Raw genomic sequence first — 22,043 nt, forward strand, 5'->3', positions numbered from 1 at the left:
AATGAAACAGAATCTCAGAGGAAGAGAGGAAAAAACAAAACAAGATAAAACCAGTGAGAGAGACAAACCATAAGGGACTCTTAATCATATGAAACAAACTGAGGGTTGCTGGAGGAGACATGGGTGGAGGGATGGCGCCACTGGGTGATGGACATTAAGGAGGACACATTTGTAATGAGCACTGGGTGTTATATAAGACTGATGAACCACCGGCCTGTACTCTGAAACCAGTAATACTCTGATGTTAATTAACTGAATTTAAATTTTAAAGTGTTGGAAAAAGTTAAAAGATAAAAATTAAAAGATAAAAAGAGGACTCCTAAAGTTTAAGAGAGGAAATAAACAGAAGCACTGAGGGCATTCCAGGGTCCGCAAGTTTGCTGGGCTTCCTCTGGGTGTGGGGATGCAAGAGTGTGTGAGGAGCCAGCATGGAGGGGACTGTGCCCAGCCTGTGCTCAGTGTATCCTGGGCTTTGACATGGTCACTGCTCTGCTGGTAATATTTGTTGCTCCTTTGTCCCTTGTCCCATCAGTGGAAACTTGTCCCACCAGGCCCAGGGATTACAAGAACTTGATCTCTCTTGTCTCCTGGACTTTGGGAAGCAAGAGCTTCCTGTGAACAGGGTTGCCAAGGCTTAGGCCTGGGTCAGGACTCAGCCCCCAAGTTTTGTCTGTCTTTTCTCCTTCTCCTCCCCCTCCCCTTCTCCCATCCCCCCCCCAATCCCAGTATTCCCAGTCTGGGACAGCCCCAAGGGTCCTCTGGTCTCTCATTGTCCCCACAAGGCCCCCTGGAGCCCACAGGAGTATCTGTGGAGTTTAAAGGTGACTTTTCAGACTCGTCCATCTCTTCAAGGGCTCATCTCCTTCTAGGGCTGTTCTGGATCATTCTTTCCATCCTTCCCCATCTTTTTTATTTATTTATTTATTTTTAATATTTTATTTATTATTTGAGAGACAGAGAGAGACAGTGAGAGAGAGCATGAGAGAGGAAGGTCAGAGGAAGAAGCAGACTCCCTGTGGAGGTGGGAGCCTAATGCGGGACTCGATCCTGGGACTCCAGGATCATGACCTGAGCTGAAGACAGTCATTTAACCAACTGAGCTACCCAGGCACCCTCCCCATCTTTTTTAAAAAGCAGATTATTGAGTTAGAGACAGCAACTGATAATTTCTCATCCTTATTACATTTCCTTATTTAGTTTCTATTTTCCACATGCTCCCCTGTTCTTGACACTAGTAATTCCAGTTCTGGTTCCACTCCTGATTCACAGAGTGATGAAACAGTGTTTAATTTGAATTCACATTTCTCTGGAATACATGACCCATAGGCCTAGATACACCTTTTCTGAAAGGATAACTGTCATTGTTTCCTGTGCATGCAGGAGGGGGTGATGTGGGGAGGAGGACATAGGGACATGGAGGAGACCACCACTGGTGAGAAAAGTGATAGCTTCCAGGAACAGCTGTGGCCTAAGACTCATCTAGAAGACAGAGGTTCTCTGTGCAGATCATTTCTCCAAGTGATAAATGAGTGTCAGATTCAGGAACACTATTGTGGCATCTGGGACACCTCAGTGAAGTAGAAACAGACCAAATGGGTCCGCCTGGTGGGTCATATGTTCTGGCAGTGAGGGGAAGGCTGTCTGTTAGTAACTAAGGGAAGTGTGTGTTTTAGAAGTTGGGAAGTGCTGTGAGGAAGGGGACCTGGAGGAGACCTGTGTGGGGACAAGGAAGATGGCTATTTTACAACAGTGGTAAGTGTGAGCCTCCTTGAGAAAGTGACCTCTGAGAGATTGGAAGGACATGAAGGAATTGTGTAAGAGGAGGCCTGGGGGGAGTTCTTTTCAGGCAGGGATCCTCCAGTGCACACGCACTAGGGCAGGAGCATGTCCTGTGTTCAAGGAGGGGTGAGGACGTCACTGCAGCTGCAGCAGAGATCAGGTGACATGAGGTCAGATACTGACCACATCATGCAGGCCTGAGGGTGTGAGAAATGTTTTGAGTTTTCTCTGAGTGAAATGTGGAGTTACAAGAATGAACAGATCTGGGTAGGGGCAAGATGGCAGAGGAGTAGGGGACCCTATTTCAACCGGTCCCCTGAATTGAGCTGAATAGCCATCAGAGCACTCTGAACACCCATGACATCAGCCTGAAATGTAAGATTATACATCTGGATCTCTATGGGGGCAGAGGATCATCACTCAAGAGGTACAAAACATGGAGCTGGGATTGTGCAGACAGATATCGGAGGAGAAACAGAAGGGGGAGGGACCCAGCACAAGTGAGCCATTGGAAAAAATAGCCCAAAGTGAAAGTGTCCTGAGCTGGGGACCAGCAATAGCTTGGAGACCAGTGGCTGCGAGATGGAAAGGGACTGATAATAGCACTCAGACAGAACAAAGGGACAATTGCTGGAACTGGGTGGCTTCAGGCATGGACCTAAGCCCACAGTCCAGAGACAGCTCAGCCACCCACTGACCACCCACCTGTCTACGTCTGAGAGGACCTGACGTGGACTTGAGTCAGCAGTCTCAAGAACTGCAGCCATGGGACCAGGCTCACCCAGACCAATATCCCTCATGGTTTTGGTGACATGTTGGTACAAAAACAAGCAGGGTCCTCCAGTGATCACTGAGATGGTAGCTGGGGATGCACACTTCCTGTGGGAGGTTGCAGTGTTCAGTGGAGTTTGCAGAGCAGGAGTCTGTGTGTTCTCAACCATCCAGAGGGAAGAAGACTGAGGCTTCTCTCTGACTTGTAGGTAGAGGTGTACACAGTTTACTGTACTCTGACGCTCTAAACAGGTGCAAAAAGCCACCAGAGAACAAAAGTGTCTAGAGAACAAAAGCCAAAAAAAAAAAAAAAAAAAAAAAAAAAACAGTTTCCACAGAGCCAAGTCCCTTGATAGAGGGTAGGGTAACTCAGTCCAAGCAAGACTGACAGAAAAGCAACGTGGCAGGCCTGTCCCCCAGAAGACAAGCCAAAAGAACAAAAGAACAACCACCACAGGGTCCCCATAAAACTGCAAAACCCCACCATAAGCAGAAAACAGTATATTAAACTCCTGGTATTGCCTAACAACCTGTATATTTTTTAGATACAACTTTTCTCTATCTCTTTTTAAAATTATTTCTCATTATTCTTGTTTTTTTTTAACTTACTTATCACTTCAACTAGATATTTATTTATTTTTTTTTTTAAAGATTTTATTTATTTATTTGACAGAGAGAAATCGCAAGTAGATGGAGAGGCAGGCAGAGAGAGAGAGAGGGAAGCAGGCTCCCTGCTGAGCAGAGAGCCTGATGCGGGACTTGATCCCAGGACCCTGAGATCATGACCCGAACCGAAGGCAGCAGCTTAACCCACTGAGCCACCCAGGCACCCCTCGACTAGATATTTAATACAACATTTTCCATAGGAACTTTGTAATTTCAATTTTTTCTACATATGTATCTTTTTCTTTTTTCTTTTTTATATGTATATATATATATATATATAAGCTTCAATGTAGCCATTTTTTCCTATTCAATATTACCTTTATATAAATACCTGTTCTAATTTCCCTGTATCTCTAGAAATTTGAGTTCTCTAATAAAGATAAGATACATACAGAAAGAACTGAAATACCCTCCTCACCCACATCTAGGGATTATAACCACCTTCCAGCCACCTCTCCCCCTCTTTAGTTTTTTTTCTTTTTCTTCTTTTGTCAGTCTTTTTATTTGTTTGCTTGTTTTTATTTTTGTACTTTATAAAGCTTAGTCTTGGGGCCCATTTTGGCTGGGTTTTTGCTTGTTTGTTTTGTTTCGTTTAGAGATGACTTCCATTGCTCTGAAACTTCCCAGGGTTCACCTAGCATGGATAGTTGTTGATATTTTCAGCTATACATCCTCTCAACCACAACTCAAAAGAATGACAAGGAAGAGGAATTCCCAACAAATAAAAGACCCACAGACAATGGCCTCTCCAGCAGATCTAATGGATATGAATCTAAGCAAGATATCAGAACTAGACTTCAAGGTAGCAATTATGAAGACAATAGTCAAGCTAGAGAAAACTATTAATGGCAACATAGATTGGTCAAGGGCAGAAGTGAGAGAAGATCTGGCAGAACTTTAAAAGGCAATCAATGAGATCCAATCTAATCTAGATACTCTAAGAGTTATGGGAAATGAAGTAGAAGAATGAACTAGTGATCTTGAAGGCAAACTGATAGAAAACAAGGAGCAGGAGGAGGCCTGCAACAAACAGCTTAAAATCCACAAAAATAGAATTAGAAAAATAAATGATGCCATGAAATGTTCCCATGTCAGAATTGTTGGGATCCCTGAGAGAATGGAGAGAGAGAGGACTAGAAGATATATTTGACCAAATTGTAGCTGAGAACTTCCCCAATCTACAGGATAAAACAAATAATCATGTCCTAGAAGTAGATAGGTCACCCCTCAAGATCAATGAGAGCAGATCCATCCCCAGGCATGTAATAGTAAAACCCACAAATCTTAGAACAAAGGAAACCATTTTGAGGACTCTTGGGGGCAAGAATACTCACATAGATGGGGGGAGCATCAGAAAAATGGCAGACCTGTCCACAGAAGCCTGGCAAGACAGAAAGGGCTGGCAAGGCATATTCAGGGTACTAAAGGAGAAGAAAACACAGCTAAGAATTCTTTACCTAGCAAGGCTCTCATTCAGAATAGATGGAGAAATAAGAAACTTCCAGGACCAATCGAGACTAAAACAATTTGTGACCACTAAGCTGGCCTTGCAAGATATATTAAGGGGGCTTCTATAAAAGGAGAAATACCCCAAGAGTGATACAGACAGAGATATACAAGAGACAATCCATAGAAACGAGGACTTCAAAGGCAACATGATGACAACAAAATCCTGTCTGTTCATAATCACTCTCAATATGAATGGTCTAAATGCTCCCATAAAATGGCACAGGGTTGCAGATTGGATAAAAAGACAGGACCCATCCCTATGCTGTCCACAAGAGACTCATTTTTAACCTAAAGATACATCCAGACTGAAAGTGAAGGGATGGAGAACTGTCTTTCATGTCTATATACCTCAAAAGAAAGCTGAGATAGCAATTCTCATTTTATACAAATTAGATTTTAAGCTAAAGACTTTAGTTAGAGATAAAGAAGAACATTATATCATTCTTAAAGGGTCTATTCAACAAGAAGATCTAACAATGGTAAGTATCTATGCCCCCAGCATGGGAGTAACCAACTATATAAGCCAACTGTTAATCAAAATAAAGAGACATACTGATAATAATACATTAATTGTAGGATACCTTAACACCCCACTCTCAGAAATAGACCGTTACAGCAGTAAATTATACCAGTTAGAATGGCAGAAAGAACAAATGTTAGAGAAGTTGTGGAGAAAGGGGACCCTCTTACACTGTTGGTGGAAATGCAAATTGGTACCGTCACTTGGGAAAACAATGTAGAGGTTTCCTCAAAAAATTAAAAATAGACCTATCCTATGACTCAGCAATTGCACTACTGGGTATTTACCCCAAAGATACAGATGTAGTGAAAAGAAGGGCCATATGCACACCAGTGTTCATAACAGCAATGTCCAAGTAGACAAAATATGGAAAGAGCCAAGATCCCCTTCAACAGACAAATGAATAAAGAAGATGTGGTCCATATACACAACAGAATATTACTCAGCTTCAGAAAGATGAATACCCAACTTTTGTATCAACATGGACAGGACTGGAAGAGATTATTGAGTAAAATAAGTCAAACAGAGAGAGTCCATTATCATATGGTTTTGCTTATTTGTGGAGTATAAGGAATAGCATGGAAGAAATGGGGAGATGGAGAAGAGAAGGGAGTTGAGGGAAACTGGAGGGGGAGATGAACCTCGAGAGACTGTGGACTCTGAAAAACAATCTGAGGGTTTTGGAGGGGTGGGGGGAGGGAGATTGGGTGAGCCTGGTGGTGGGTATTATGGAGGGCACATATGGCATGGAGCCCTGGATGTGGTGCATAAACAATGAATTCTGGAATACTAAAAAGAAATTTTAAATAAATAAAAATTTTAAAAAAGAAAAAAGAAAGAGAGATGAGTACCCAACTTTTACATCAACATGGATGGGACTGGAGGAGATTATGCTAAGTGGATTAAGTCAAACAAAGAAAGTCAATTATCATATAGTGTCACTTATCGGTGGAACATAAGGAATAGCATGGAGGACATTGGGAGAAGGGAAAATGAAGGGAGAGAAATGGGAGTGCAAGGTGAACCAAGAGAGACTATGGCCTCTGGGAAACAAACGGAGAGTTTTAGAAGTGATGGAGGGGCTGGGGGATGGGTGATCCTGGTGATGGGTATTAAGGAAGGCATGGATTGTGTAGAGCACTGGGTGTTATATGCAAACAATGAATCATGGAATACCACATCAAAAACTAATGATGTACTGTATGGTGACTGCCATAACACAATTAAAAAAAGGAATGAACAGATCAAAAGGATTGATTTTTCTTAAGTAGTATCTTTTTGCTCCTATTCAGAATTGAGAGTTGCAGTGGGAGCAAACAAAGGGAACTTGTAGGAAACTACAGCAGTGTCCCAGGATGGGGCATTCACCCAAGAAAATGGGGCACACCTGACACATATGGGGTATGAGGAGGGAAGACAATAGGAAGTGATCGACTATGGGAGAGAGTTAAAGATGAACTTTGTAGCATTTCCTATTGGAATAGTTCTGGGTGGTGAGAAGAAGGAATCAAGAAGGACATCCAGTATTTCACACTGCAAGTAGAAATGCAGAGTGCTATCCATGGGAACAGGAAAGACTCTGGAAGGGGGACATTGGGGAACCATCATCACAGGCATCCAGTTTAGGTGTGTGGAATAGAAATGTCTACTAGAAATGGAAAGAGATTGGCAGTTGGATATAGATTGCAGAGTAAGAGAAGTATCTAGGTTGGAGAAATAGATTTGGGAGATGATATCATGTAAATGATGATTAGAGCTTTCAGCATAGATGAGGTGACCAAGAGGGTCATGACCATAGAAGATAAAGGAATAGGAAGAAACCCTGGACTTCTCAGGGCTAAGCAAATTGATCAGAGCGCACACCCAGAGTGCACTGCACGATGTGGTTCTGCGTCTAGAAGGCACATAGACCAGGGAGGCTCAGCCTTCAGTGTGCACAGGAATTTCCTGGGATATGAAGATCTAGACAGTCTGAGGTAGAGCATGAGATGCTGCGTTAATAACAAGGTTGGTGGTGTTGCTACTGCTCTTCAGATACCACATGGAGTAGCAAGCACACGAAGCAGGATTCCCACATGGCTGTGCATCAGCCCGTCCTGTAGGACTTATTAAGTAAGTGATTCCTGGCCCCACGTCCAACATTCTAAGGTGGTGGGTCTGGGGAGAGGCCTGAGTATTTGTCACAAACCCACAAGCAATCCTGGGGCTCTGCAGATAGAGAGTCATTGAATCATTGATGAGAGCCCTCATTGTGGGAAGGGGTCTTACATACACATTTAAAGGGTTTTGGTGAGCACCTTGTGGCTCAGTCAGTTGGGCATCCAACTCTTTGTTTTAGCTGATGTCATGATAACAGGGTGGTGAGATGGAGCTCTGAGTTGGGCTCCACACTCAGTGCAGAGTCTGCTTGATATTCTTTCTCTCTCCCCCTGCCCTTCCCCCTGTTTGTCCACATGAACTCTGTCCATCTCTGGAATATTGAATTAATAAAATATGTAATACTATTTTTGTAGGAAGCAAAATGCAAGATATGCTGGGAGATGCACATTTTCTCTTCCATGGGACACAGACAGGTGGCAGATTGAGGAAGTTATCAGCTCAACATAAAATCTCTGAGTTACTAAGAATGTAGGTCTTAAATGTTCGCACCACAGAAAAGGAAATGGTAACTATGTGTCATCATACAGGTGTTAGCTAATGCTATGGTTGTAGTGGTTGCTATCATGTGCAGTATAGAAATGTATCAATCAGCAGGTTGTACCCCTAAACTCACACAATGGTGAATATCAATCACATCTTCATAAAGCTGGAAAAAAATGTCTGAATTCTTGCTCTTGGAAACCCTTTCCTACAAGGGTTTATGACCCCTTGTGATACATATGTACAGTTACAGAGATACTTGGGGAAAAGAGATTGAAGACCTTGTTTTATTTCAAGGAAAACCACAATACAGGCTTGAAGTTACACAGCCAGGAACAGAATCTAGTGTGAACCCTAGGTGGAGGCCCACCTACACTCAAGGCCCTGCTACTGTGTATCAATGCCACCATTCACACCAGTGACTCCCCTGATGCAGGACACTTGACCCCAAGGTTAGGACTGCTATCACTACTACCTCTTGTAGCTGCATGACTCTATTGTGACATACCCAAACCACCTGTGCCAAATGCATGGATGCTGTCCCAGTGTGTCTGTCACGTGTCCTTAGTCAAAATCTGGCAGGTGACTGTTGATGCTTCATGTCATGTCCAACTGCATGTCCTGTCATGTCATGTCCAAACGCATATCCTAGCAAAGTGGGTTCCCCTAATCAATGGATGGAGCTATATCTGCCCCAAAGATTGTTGAAGTGTGGAATTCTTTTACATAGAAAGAGAAGTACATGTTCTGGGAATGGGCATTGGGAGCCAGGAATGGAAAAGAATGACAATTTTCAACATTTGGAGCAGTGATTGGAGAGTAGAACTCGATCTATACACTGCAGGCACTCAAGTCTGTTTGGGTGAAGAAGTGACTCCTAAATGGCATCTTTGAACTAATTCCCTTCTTTGTTGTTATGGATCCAGCTTTTTTCAACTCCAGTTCATACTCACAAATAAGTGAAGTAGCAATGTTGGGTGATGAAGTGATTGCTCAAAATGTCTTCTCCCAGCCAAACCAAATCTAGTCTATCTTCAAGTATGAGAATATTCTACAGACATTTGCCTCTGAGTCAGCAAAAAGTGAACAAACCACTCTTTCAAGAAATCTGCAATCACGGACTAAAGATTCTATGATTTGTAGTCCAAATTTGCTTGGCCATTGACCATTGGACAAAAGTAACTTCATGTCATTAGTTGGGCTTCTAACTGTCCTGGATTGGTGATGAACCAAAAGCTGTAAGAAAGAAATGAATTTCAGGGCAGCTGACTTGTCAGATGGTAGAGCAGGCAACTCTTGATCTTGGGGTTGTGAATTTAAGCCCCACACTGACATATAGCTTACTTAAAAAAATAAATAAAATCATTTAATTTAATTTAAAAGAGAAATTATTTAAAAAGAAAGAAATTTCTCTAGATATCTCTATTTAGCCTATGTGTCAAAAACTTCACACAAATAATTGCACAAAGAAAAAAAGCAACTCGTAGCAAGAAATAGAAGTACAAATAGAAAAAAGACTGTGATTGAGTAACTAGAAAGAACAGGAGGTAAAAAGAAGCTCATGAAACTTCAATATTGGAATCAGAAGACATAAAATATAACATGACAAGAATATGATATAAATATATATCATTCAAGTATATTATGTATATGATATAAAGAAGAAATCACAAAATTGAAAATGTAGGGACACCTGGCTGTCTCAGTTGGTGGAGAGTGTCAATCTTTGTCTAGGGGTTATGAGTTTAAGCTGTGTGTTGAGTCTTTCAGAAGTTCTTGCAGAATAATGGTAGTCAAGATTGTGTCAGGGGATTGGTTCAAGCAGCTTATGAAGATCCTGAACCCATCTACTTCCATGCACCCAACAAGTTTACAGCTGATTATGGAATAATATCCTCTGATTATCTCCTCTGAGCCTCCACAACAAAGGATAAAAGGGAAGCATCAAAACAGGTAAGAGAAGCAGAGACACTCTTGCCAAAACCAAAACCAAAACCAAAAAACTCACCCCAGGAACAATATCCAAAATAGGATGGAATCTCAAAAATACAAAAATTGCCTGAGAAGCAAAGTGTCTGTGCTCTACATCAGGCACTGGGCCCTAGGTACTGCACAGGATAAATGAGCCCCATTTTATGTTTGGATTTGAAAACCAAAGAGACCATATTCATGAAAACCATAGAACTGTAGGGAATGAAGAACCCACTCTTAAAATTTGTGTATAGCCTCACTCACCTCAGGACTCAGCCTAAATATCAGCAAGAAAACTGCCTAGGATGTATGGGAAGGATGCCCACTTACTAATCTTTCTTTTCTTTTTTTTTGTTTTTTTAATCTTAATTCCAGCATAGTTAATATACACTGTTATATTAGTTTCATGTGTACAATACAGTGATTCAACAATTCTATACATTACTCACTGCTTGTTAAGATAAGCATACTCTTAATTCCCTTCACCAGTTTCACCCAAACCCAATGCCCCTACCCACCACCTCTCTGGTAACCATCCATATGTTCTCTATAGTTATGTATATTACTATATATCTTTGCGTTTATATATGTTTATATTCCATTTTTTTATTTCTCTCTTTTTCTCTTGTTTTGTTTCTTAAATTCCACATATGAGTAAAATCATAAGGTCTTTGTCTTTCTCTGTCTATTTTGCCTGCACGATACTCTCTTGATCCATCCATGTGGCTACAAATGGCAAGATTTCATTCTTTTTCTATGGTTGAGTAACATTTCATTTTATAAATGTACCACATCTTCTTAATACATTCATCTATCGATGGATATGTGGGCTATTTTCATAATGTCATTATTGTAAATAGTGCTGCAATGAACAAGGGATGCACATATCTTTTTGAGTTAATGTCTTCATATTCTTAGGGTAAATACTCAGTAGTGAAATTCTGGATCATATGGTAATTCAATTTTTAATTTTCTGCGGAATCTCCATACTGTTTTCCACAGTGGCTATACCAGTTTATATGCCCATTAACTGTTTCAGAGGGTTCCTTTTTCTCCATATCCTCACCAACATTTGCTGTTTCTTGTTTTTTTTATTTTAACTATTTTGACAGGTGAGAGATGATGTATCATTGTGGTTTTGATTTGGGTTTCCCTGATGATGATTGATGTTGGTCATCTTCTCATGTGTCTATTGGCCATGTGGATGTCTTCTCAGAAACATGTCTGTTCATGTCTAATGTTCATTGTTTAACTGGAATATTTGTTTTCTCTTTTTAAAATTGTATTAGTTATTTGCATATTTTAGATATTAACCCTTTATCAGTTATGTCATTTGCAAATATATTCTCCCATTCTGTAGGTTGCCTTTTAGTTTTGTTCATTGTTTCCTTTGCTGTGCAGGAACTTTTTATTTTGATGTAGTCCCACTCCTTTATTTTTGCTTTTGTTTCCCTTGCCTCAGGAGCCATACCAAGAAGAATGTTGCTGCCCTTGATATCAGAGAAGTTACTGTCTGTGCTCTCTTCCAGGGTTTTTAGGATTTCAGGTCTCACATTTAGGTCTTTAATCCATTTTAAATTTATTTCTGTGTATGGTATAAGAAGATGGCCCAGTTTCATTCTTTTGCATGTTGCTGTCCACTTTTTCCAACACCATGTGTTGAATAGGCAGTCTTTTCCTATCACGTATCCATTTCTGATTTGTTAAAAAAAAGTTCACCATGTAAGTGTGAGTTTACTTCTGAATTTCTATGCTGGTCCATTGATCCATATGTCTATTTTTATGTGAGTACCTTACAGCTTTGATTACTACAGCTCTGTAATATAACTTGAAGTCTGGAATGTGATGCCTCTAGTTTCACTTTTATATTTCAAGATTGCTTTGGCTACTCACAGTCCTTGTGATTCCATTCAGATTTTAGGATTGTTTGTTCTACACTGTGAAAAACACTGTTGGTATTTTGATAGAGATTGCATCAAATTTGTAGATTGATTTGGATAACAGAAATGTTAACAATATTTTTTCTTCCAATCCATGAGCATGGATTCTTTTTAAAAATTTTTTAAATTTATTTTCAGCATAACAGTATTCATTATTTTTGCACCACATCCAGTACTCCATGCAATCCGTGCCCTCTCTAATACCCACCACCTGGTTCCCCCAACCTCCCACCCCCCTCCCCGCCACTTCAAACCCCTCAGATTGTTTTTCAGAGTCCATAGTCTCTCATGGTTCACCTCCCCTTCCAATTTTCCCCAACTCCCTTCTCTCCTCTCTAACTCCCCATGTCCTCCATGCTATTTGTTTTTCACAAAAAAAGTGAAACCACAAGATAACTGACTCTCTCTGCTTGACTTATTTCACCCAGCATAATCTCTTCCAGTCCTGTCCATGTTGCTACAAAAGTTGGGTATTCATCCTTTCTGATGGAGGCATAATAATCCATAGTGTATATGGACCACATCTTCCTTATCCATTCATCCATTGAAGGGCATCTTGGTTCTTTCCACAGTTTGGCAACCGTGGCCATTGCTGCTATAAACATTGGGGTACAGATGGCCTTTCTTTTCACATCTGTATCTTGGGGGTAAATACCCAGGAGCGCAATGGCAGGGTCATAGGGAAGTTCTATTTTTAATTTCTTGAGGAATCTCCACACTGTTCTCCAAAGAGGCTGCACCACCTTGCATTCCCACCAACAGTGTAAGAGGGTTCCCCTTTCTCCATATCCCCTCCAACACATGTTGTTTCCTGTCTTGCTAATTTTGGCCATTCTAACTGGTGTAAGGTGATATCATGAACATGGATTCTTGCCATTTGTTTGTGCCACTTTCAATTTCATTCATCAGTGTTTATAGTTTTCAGAGTACAGGTTATCCACCGTTTGGTTAAGTTTATTCCTAAGTACCTTATTATTTTTGGTGCAATTCTTAAATGCCTGCTCACAGCCCTTGCCCATGTGTCTGGCCATCACCAAGCTTTCCTCTCTCAGAAGCTCCTCCTGTGGGGCCCTTGCAGTCAGCCTCTCTCCTCCTTGCTCTCAGCCTGTAAGTCTGTAATTAAGTTCTTTCAAGGAACCCAGTCCCCCATTCCCAGACCCTCAGCACTAGTCTCTCCTGCTGCCTCTTGCCATCCCTCTTCCTCACTGATTAGAAAACTGCTCCAGGTCCAAATGCACAGGTCCTTGGCCTTCATCCTGGCTTTGGTTCCTTGACCCGAGTGGGCCTCATTCCTGACAAATAGCCCCAAAACTGGTTGTTCCTGCCACATGGTCAGCTCCAGCCTTTCCCTACAGCCAGCCGTCTCCCTCCCTCCCTGCCTCCCTATAGCCAGCCTTCACCTAAACCTCACTGGGGGTCTGACCTGCCCTACCCCCACCTAAACAACCCCTACCCTCTAGGTCTTTCTCCAAGCTGTTCACTATGGAGTTTTGGCTCTATTTTCTCTTCTATTCCTCCTCCTTTCTAAAATAGACTACACATAATAAAATAAAATAAAATAAAATAAAATAAAATAAAATAAAATAAAATAAAATACTACCCTTGGGCTCACTGCCCAGCAGCTCTGAGACCCCTGCTTACTCTCTCTCCCCAGCGAACAATGGTAATTCCATCCTATTCCCCACCAGAGGCATCATCATGCCACTCTTCCAGTCTGGGCCTAGGCCAGTACAGAAGTACTGGCCTTCTGTAAACACCACTGTGGTCACAATCCCCTCCACAGCCCCCCTGCCTCACTAATCCTTCCTCACTTGGCCCTACCTAGTCCCTGATGAAACTTCACCACAGGCAGCAAGGTCCCTGGTTCTCCACTCCACCATAATCCTCCTGGGCACCATGTCAGCTCTGGTCATAGATCACTCAAACGTAGCCACCACCCACTGCCCCTCCCTCCTTGCTGATAAGACCTCTCCTTCACCATGGCCTTGTTGTTCCACGCTTGGTTCCTGAAGGTCAGCCTCTCCCCTTTACCTCCAACCTACCCTACAGGAGCCTGTGTCTCCTTCTCCTTGCTACTGTCCTGAATGTCTACCATCTCCACCCACCTCAGCATTTTTTCTTCCTTCTTCTTCCTGCCCTCTTTCCTCTCTACCTGCATTGGAAAGCCTCCTTCCTGTCACTTGTACAGGTGCATTTTCTGTATCCTTAGGACTTCAAGCAGCTCAGGACAGCAGAACCTTTCAGAGAAACATTTGGCATGCAGTCACTTGCAGAAAGCAGTTTCATTCATGTTCTCTTTCCTGCCCAGATCATGGGTGATCTTCATTAAAGCTCATGGTGATGTCCCATAGTGGATCTGTGCATCAGAGAACTTTCAGGAGAGATGCTTGGATGGTCAGGCCTTCTTGCACCATGACGGTGAGAAAGACATGCCAAAGCCACAGGGACTGTGGAAAGAAGAAGTCCTGGGACCTGAGACGTGGCACATAGAGTCCAAGGACTTGGAAAGTAAGAGAGGAGCCTCAGAATGACTCTGGAAGGCATCTAGCCCTGCAGGCACAGAAAGGAGGTGAGGGGGGTTTGGAGCAGGTGGGAATGGGAGATCTTTCCCAGGGAAGTTCAAGGCAGAGAGCAGAGACCTGTTCCTTTCCCTGGATTTGCCTGGGAGTAGGGGTAAGGGTTTACTGTCTATGGATTTTATCCTACAGGGACCATTACACAGCCAGCACAGGGAAGACATGGAGGAGAACAGAAGGGCCCATCTGGCTGGAGTTGTCACTGGGGCAAGGAAAGCAGAGGGACACAGGATGAAAGAAGTCACTGCAGGATAGTGGCCAGTTTGCATTCCGTCTAGGAAATCTGGGACTGGAAAAGCTGAGAAGACAACAGCACCAAAGGTCTTCAGGCATTTCCACTACAATGGGGAGCTCTTCCTCTCTTATGATCTGAAGATCCATGGATGGACACTTCCCTGGTCCTCTGCTCAAACCTTGGCTATGGAAATCAAAAAGTCCTTGGATGCAGATGGCTGTCAAAACTAGGATTTCTCAGCTCATATACAGGGAGAACTTGTAGAAGCAGCAGAAATATGTGGGGTCCTGGATGAGTTTCTTTGGCAGAAATGGTTCATCCCTGGGGCAGAGACTTTCTTTTCTGCTGGACCAATTATGCCTCCCTCCAATAACCCTATCAAAGGAAGCCCTCTTTGTCTGATGGAATGCACATATGTTCTGCTGGTGCATTGTACTGTGATCCACCTGTCCTAATAAAGCCTCTGAATAAAGGACAGAAACACCAATCATGTGGGGATAGAAGTGAACCTCCCAGGGGTGCCTGGGAGGCTCAGCTGCTTGAATCCAAATCTTGATTTCAGCTCAGCCCATGATCTCAAGGTTGTGAGATTGAGCCTAGTGTGTGGCTCCCTGTTCAGTGCAGAATCTGTGGCATTCTCTTTCTCCATCTCTCTCTGCCCCTCTGGCTGCTCATGCAATCTCTTGTTCTATAAATCAACCACTCAATCAGTCAATGAATATATAAATATAAATGAAAAAGAAGAGGAGCAAGGGGGATAAAGAGAAGACAGAGGAGGAGAAGGAGGAGAATAAGGAGGAGGAGGGGAAGAAGTAATGATTCCTCCCGGTGTCAGTAGTCCAGGGAAGCAGTGGTACTTCTACAGAAAACTGAACCAGTGTAGATGGGCGTCAGGCATGAGAGGAAGCCCTAACCTCGCTGTTAAAAAGAGTTGTTACTTTATACTGCCCTCACCCCAAGAACCCAACATTCATGCCCTGCCCTGGAGCATTAACACATGGATCCAACAGAGTGAGGCCTGGATCCTGGGTCCAAAAATATGCCTGTCCAAAGGAACTGGGTCTTAGGAAGTGGAATAGACTTGGAGAATGAGAGCTTCAGCCACAGGTGGAAAGGTGAGAGAAACAGCCCTGATCTCTCTCTCTCTCCCCTGTACCTCACTGGCTCTGTGCTTTCTTCTCTAGTGCTCCTAACACTGAACATGACCTACAGCCAGACCTTGGAGGGCAAGGCCAGCCTGGCAGGCTGGGTGTTCTGTTTCTCTCCCAGGAATATCTCCCTGACCAGTATGCCCAGCGGTTTATGGGAGTACAGCCTAGTGGGAACAGGACTTACTGGAGTTTGTGGCCATAAGGATTCCTTAGAGAGACAATCAGAGGTTCACTTGCTACATGGAAGCCACAGAGAATTGCAGTGCACACCCTATGCCCTCACACTCTGGGCCTGGTGAGGACAGGAAGCAGGATGGGGAGAAGTCAGCAGTCCTGTGGTCCTGGGGTGGCCAGGTCAATATAAGACCCTTTTCCAGGGAAGGCCCTGGTGTATCAGAATGGAGGAATGACCCTCTGATTTTCTTATTGTTGCTGGTATCCTTTTTATCATTCTTGCATGAGACCTCTCTCTAAGAACAAGAAGTCAACAAGAGCAGTGGGAACCCAAGTGAGAAATCTGGGCAATGGGTGGGATGGGAGGAGATCTCTGGGATATGGGGGTTCCTCATGTCTCCCTCTGCACAATATGGAGGGAACAACAAGCCTATGTAACAGGAGCTGAAGTCAGAGTGCTGAGACAGTGAGAGCCACATGTGCATATACACCCTTAGCCCTATTCGAAGCCATGTTCCTGGGGCCCTTGAGTGGTGAGCATAACCTCTTCTTGCTCTGGATGAGGACTGGGTAGTGAGGGCTGAGGCTCCCTGCTCTGAGCTGGTCCCCCACTGCTCTCTACCCTCAGGCTCTGCAAGGTTGGTCCAGGGGCATTTTCAAGTGGAAGGTGAAGGAGAAGGGGTGACAGTAGCAGTTTCAGGATGCAGAGGGTGGATAGATAGCCTCAGAGATGGGGGTCTCAAGAATCTCCTACACCTTATTTACAAGAAGGTTGTAAGAGGCACTGCCTGAATTGCCTGGGGGAGTCCCTGCTAGGAAAGGGGCAGGAAGGCTTTGGCAACTGCAGGCAAGGAGCATTAGGGTAGGACCTGTGATTCCAGGTGAGAGTGGGCCAAGAACAAGCAAGGGAGGCTTAGTGCACATGGGAGCTGGGCCAGGGATGAGGGTGGAGGGCGGGGAGCATGGGGTTGTCCTGAGCCAGGTCATGTACAGACCCCACTGCAGTCTCTTTTTCTTGACTGCCTGCCAGTCATCTGAGCTTTCTGATGTCTCTTTCAGTTAGGAGCTGTTGGCTCAGGGGAGGACAGGGAGGAGGCTGAGCTTCAGGTGGCCTCTGTGGCTGTAGTTGAGCATGGCCAAAAGCAGACAACAGCCCTGGTGCAAAGGTAGTTATGCAAGTGGGGATCAAGACACCTACAGAGAGAAGGTGCTGTGTTTGTGACCACTGCCTGGCTTCGAGGAAGAGGTAATAGGACCTGTCCTTCAGAGATGCTCTGTGCTCCCTGAGTGGACAGGTTGGAGCTTGAGAGGAGGGAAGGCTTTGAGTTTCTGCTCCAGAGTGCTGTTCTTGGTCCCAGCGCCCTTTCCTGCTCCTGTCTTGTGGTTGGTGGAAGCAGGCCCAGGTGACGATGCTGAGGGATCATGTGGGGCAGGGGAAGACCAGTAGAGGTTAAAAAAAGAAGTGAAAGAGAGAAAATAGTCAAGGTGTTATCTTCCTTCAGAAAAAGGCAAAGCTGAGTTTGGACAACTGAAGAAGTCCTGAGAGCACACAAAGCAATATTTGGCACCAGATGGACTTCTATTGGTTTCTCTTTCCTCCCTGAGCTTGTTAGCCTTCAAGACCTGGATTAACACCAGATGGCACCAACGGGCCATAATGGCAGCAAGCAACATTTAATAGCCTCAGTACACTCCCCACTGAGAGGCAACATATTCTAGAATATTCCAAACCATTCAGATCTCCATATGACTGTAGTCCCTGTCCAAGTCACACAGAGAAGAATAGCTGCTGTTGGGCCTAGCTGATTCACACAATGCGAGAGAATAAAAGGTGATTGAATTATTTGGAGATTTTTTGTTATCTAGCACTAGGTAATAGCAATGTATAATGTACAACTATTATGTTTTATTTATTGTCTGTCTTTCCTGTGAGATGGGAAGCATTAGGACAATATGTGCTGTGTCTCTGGCATTAAATGATTACCAGGCCTAACACAGAGATTGGCCCAGAGGCATTCATGGACTATACCTAGAGGAATGAATGAATGAATGAATGAATGAATGAATGAATGAATGCTGTGATCAGAGTTCCTTCAAGTTGGCCTTGGACCTGGTAAGAGGAAAATTTATAGGTGTTTCACATGGGGAGTTCTTTATGAAGTGTGTGTGTGTGTGTATGCACCTGCACGAATTCCTATGTGAGTTTAGTATGTACGTATTGGCCTTGGTTGCCTGAAGAAGGAACCAGGAATATGAAGAGTACCTCCTCCACTCATATTCCAAACACATGGGCAGCATAGACAGGTAGCACCTAACCACTAGATGCCTCTGAGATGTCTTGGGCTTGGGAAGGGGTTTTAGTTATATTGTATGTCATTGACTCAGCTGCAGGGCTTGAGGCCCTTTGGAGCACGTGGTGAGCCACCTTCAAATCCCCGAATCAGCCATCAGGCTAGAAATGAGATTTGAGGTTGAGTTGCAGAACTCCTGTCTTGCTGTTAAGGGTAGCAGACAGTGGGACCTGAGGTGGTCCAGACTGAAGGTTTTGGCATTCACATCACTTGACATGACCGAGGAAAGAGCCAGTGTCCCAACCTCTAGCATCAGAGAAAGCAGTAGGAATGAGTGACAGGAACTCGTGTCCAAAGTCATCTCCATTGAAAGTGGCAGTGTGTTTATTGGAGCATCCAGCATATTTGTCAGGCTGGCTGCAGATCTGGGAATCAACAGTTCTGGCTTGGAGACCTCTCTGTTCCCTAAAGCCAGAGTACCTGGGTACTCAGTGGGGAGGAAACCTCAATATCAGTGTAGATTTTTGGGAAACACTTTACAAGCCAAACCTGACCAGACCTGCATCGCCTCATTATGTAGGGCCCTGTGCTAGTGTCATAGGTCAGGGACACACTGGGGAGGTAATGAGTGAGCAGGAATAAAGGAGCTCAGCCCTATAACCTCAGACCTGTGACCACAAAGAGGTATTGCCATGCTGCTCTCAGACTCTCACTGAACAGCACTGAGGTGAGGGGAGTAGGCTGGGGCTCGAAGTAATGGGGATGTAGAAAGCACACACATGTTCAGGAAAAAGTGTAGGCTCAAAAATGACATGAAGAGAGCTGATGTGTATACCTAAGGTGGATTTCTGGCACACAGCCTAGAACAATAAGGAAATTAAAACAAACAACAAACATGTTGATGGGAGAATCTGACTTTCAGAGTTACCACATTATAAGATTGAGATGACCCATTTTCAAAAATTACAAAACACAAAGTGTACAGAGACACAGGACAACATGACCCATTCCAAGTTAAAAAAAGAAAAAAAGCAGAAAGTGTTCCTGTGGAAGATGAGATGGTGGACTTACTACACAAGGACTTTAAATCAACTGTCTGTATGATGCTCTGAAATTAAAAAAGACAAAAATTTAGATATGGGTAAAATAAAGTATTTACAAAGAGATACAAAACACAAAAAGAAACTAAAAGGAAATTCCAGTGCTGATATGCACAATAATTCAAATGAAAGTTTTAGTAGAGATGCTCAAGAGCAGATTTCAGCAAGTAGAAGAAAGAATCACTGAACTTGAAGATAGGACCATTGAAATGATCAAGTCTGAGGAACAGAATGAAAAGAACTGAAGGGAAGAGAGCCTACTGGAGCACGGACATAACATAGTGGGAACCAACATAAGCATTTTGGGAGTTGCAGACAGAAGAGAAAGAAAAAGGTAAGAGAGATTGTTTGAAGAAATAATGGCTGAAAACTCACCCAAATTCAAGAAAGACATGAATATAAACATTCTCCAATCAAAGCATAGAGCTTGGCAGAATAGTGAAAAAGAGATTATCCAACTATATGTTAGTTAAAAGAGACTCACTTTATTAAAAAATACAAATAGTTTGACAGAGAAAGGATGGGAAAAGGTATTCTGTGCACAAAATATGCAAAAGAAAACTGGAGTGTTTCTACTAATATCAGTCAAAATAGACTTAAAATCAAAAAAATTTAGAAGAGACAAAAAGAATAGTATATGTGAACACAAGTTTCAATAGAACATGAAGATGTAACAATTATAAGTGAGTAGCACTTAATAACAGATCAACAAAACCTATGAAGCTAAGCTTCATAGAATGAAATGCAGAAGAAGAGAGACCCACAATAATAGTTGGAGAATTCACTATCCCACTCTCAAAATTGGATAGAGCAACAAGCAGAAGAAAATTAAGGAAACAGAGGGCTTGAGCAACATAAAAAACCAATTAGATCTGACTCCCATATACAGAACACTCTACCCACAAATAACAGAATACACGTTCTTCTCCAGGGTACATGGGACCAATCCCAGGATGCATCACATGTCAGACCACAAATTAAGACTCAACAGAATCAAAAAGAGAGATATCACACAAACTATCCAACCACAATGGGATGCAGTTAGAAATCAACAACAAAAGGAAAACTGGAAAATTCACAAATTGGTAGAAATTAAACACTCTTTACAAATGGGCCGAAGGAAATCACAAGTAGAATACTTACAAAATATTTAAGTCAGTGACCATATCCTCCATGAGGGTTCTGTTTGTCCCCTTCATACCCTGCCTGCCTTCCTCCCAGAAGAGCTGGCTGTGTGGTGACAGGCTAAGGAGGAAGAGAGAGAGGTGGATAAAGAGAAGGAAGATCTGGCCACATCTGGGTGGTGTGTGCAGTGCCAGAAGGGGAGATAACAGCAGTGGTGGCAGTGTGGGTTGCACCCTTTTGAGGACAGTGTGTGTGTGGGGGCGGGCTCTCTCCCCACAGTTTCTTCCAGACACCTGGCTGTGGCCCCTCAGGTGCAGAAGATGCATAATCTTTCCTTTAGCGACCCATGTGTCCTTTTTTTTTTTTTTTTTTTAAGATTTTACTTATTTATCTGACAGAGATCATAAGAAGGCAGAGACAGGGGAAAGTGGGCTCCCTACTGAGCAGAAAGCCCGATGCAGGGCTTGATCCCAGGACCCTGGGATCATGACCTGAGCTGAAGGCAGAGGCTTTAGCCCACTGAGCCACCCAGGCGCCCCTGCATGTGCCCTCTTCTGTCCACCTTTCCCTGGAAAACTGGCCTTGAAATTACCCTTTATAACACCTGATCCAACTTACATGCCAACGTGTGATGAATTTGAAAACCCTGGACTTCACAACAGTCAGAAGGAGCAGACTGACAGTACTCTTTTAGAGAAAAAGATGCTATTGAGAGTGTTTCCATGACTAGAACCAGTCAAGGCAACAGAATTTCCTGTATTTTTGTGTTGTTCACCCAATGCCTTGTATGCTTTACTCTTCTCACATGGAAATCCTATTGATTTTGACCAGATAATCAGCTTTTCCATACCACTGGGATCATGGATTAATTGTAGTATATTTTCATATGCTTATTCTCAGTATGGTTCAGGTTCTGGGAAGCCAACAGAGAAAAATCTCTACACAGGTATAGGAGCTGCTTCGCTTGCTTTTAGGACAAGATGTGGAATTCACCCTGAAAATGTGATCATATATGGCCAGAGCAGATGTACACCTCATTTGTAGATCTTGCTGCTTGGTTTGAGAATGCTGCTGTTACTCTTCATTCTCCTTTGACCTCGGGAATGCCAGTCACTCTTCCTGATACCAGAAGATCTATTCCTAAACATGGACAAAATCTCTGATAGAACTTCACCAGTGTTCATAACTCATAAGACTGAATAAAGGACAGGCAAGACTAAGTAGGAAGATGGGTAGGGGGTGATGTAACTAAGCTCACATAGGGGGCTATGTAACCAGGCTCACAGAAAACCCACATGTGGAGAGAACAATATGGCAGAAGGTGAGGGGCCAGAGAAAAAAAGAAGGAGACTAGAGGAGCTGCTGGCTGAGAAAATGGCTGTTGATGGTGCATCTGGAGACTGGGAAGGTCGCTGGAACCATGTAAAGAAGTTCCTCGAGTGATCTGGAGCCATCACACACCCTGATTTCAAACCAAGCACTGAATCTTTCCAGTTTTTGTTAGATACATATAAAGTTCTAGTCATTGCAGCTAGTAGCTTAGGATGTGAGCTCCTGAAAAATATGGCATTGTCTGGTTTTAGACAGATTCATGT

The 22,043-nt window shown here is 43.2% G+C and overlaps 1 pseudogene; it reads left to right on the top strand.

The window, feature by feature from the left end:
- Positions 1-1,413: 1,413 nt before the first annotated feature.
- On the top strand, positions 1,414-21,651 carry LOC132018570 (alpha/beta hydrolase domain-containing protein 17B-like; annotated as a pseudogene).
- The last annotated feature ends 392 nt before the right edge of the window (positions 21,652-22,043 follow it).

The sequence above is a fragment of the Mustela nigripes genome, chromosome 5 (assembly GCF_022355385.1).
Source record: "Mustela nigripes isolate SB6536 chromosome 5, MUSNIG.SB6536, whole genome shotgun sequence".
Classification (NCBI taxonomy): Eukaryota; Metazoa; Chordata; class Mammalia; order Carnivora; family Mustelidae; genus Mustela; species Mustela nigripes.